We start from the raw sequence: 900 nt of genomic DNA, 5'->3' as shown, positions 1-900 counted from the left end.
AGCTGGGCATGGTGGCACGTGCCTGTAATCCCAGCTACTCAGGAGGCTGAGGCAGGAGAATTGCCTGAACCCAGGAGGCGGAGGCTGCGGTGAGCCGAGATCACGCCATTGCACTCCAGCCTGGGTAACGAGAGCGAAACTCTGTCTCAAAAAAAAATAAAATAAAATAAATAAATAAACAAATAAAAGATTATCCTGGATTGTCTAGATAGGCTGAACCTAATCACATGGATCATTAAAAGCATAGAATCATTCCTAGCTGATGTCAGAGCCCGATGCTGGTGTGGCTAGGGAAGAATGGTCTGAGAGATGCAATGTTCCTGCCTTTGAAGATGTAGGAAGGGACCATGAGCCAAGGAATGTAGTTGACCTCTGGAAGCTGGAAAAGGCACGAAAACAGATTCTCCTCTGGAGCTTCCAGAAAGGACTGTAGCCCTGCCAACACCCCGATTTTAGCCCAGAGAGACCCATGTAGAACTTCTGTGTTAGTCCATTCTCACACTTCTATAAAGAAATACCTGAAAGCAGGGCACGGTGGCTCATGCCTATAATCCCAGCACTTTGGGAGCCCTAGGCAGGTGGATGGCGAGGTCAGGAATTCAAGACCAGCCTGGCCAACATGGTCAAACCCCGTCTCTACTAAAAAAATTAAAAAATTTAAAAAAATTACCTGCCAGGTGCTGTGGCTCACGCCTATAATCCCAGCACTTTGGGAGGCCGAGGTGGGTGGATCGCGAGGTCAAGAGATCAAGACCATCCTGGTCAACATGGTGAAACCCCGTCTCTACGAAAAATACAAAAATTAGCTGGGCATGGTGGCAAGTGCCTGTAGTCCCAGCTACTCGGGAGGCCGAGGCAGGAGAATTGATTGAACCCAGGAAGCGGAGGTTGTGGTGAGCC

Source organism: Cebus imitator, unplaced genomic scaffold, assembly GCF_001604975.1.
Source record: "Cebus imitator isolate Cc_AM_T3 unplaced genomic scaffold, Cebus_imitator-1.0 Scaffold792, whole genome shotgun sequence".
NCBI classification, from domain to species: domain Eukaryota; kingdom Metazoa; phylum Chordata; class Mammalia; order Primates; family Cebidae; genus Cebus; species Cebus imitator.
Note: the sequence above shows the minus strand (reverse complement) of the source record.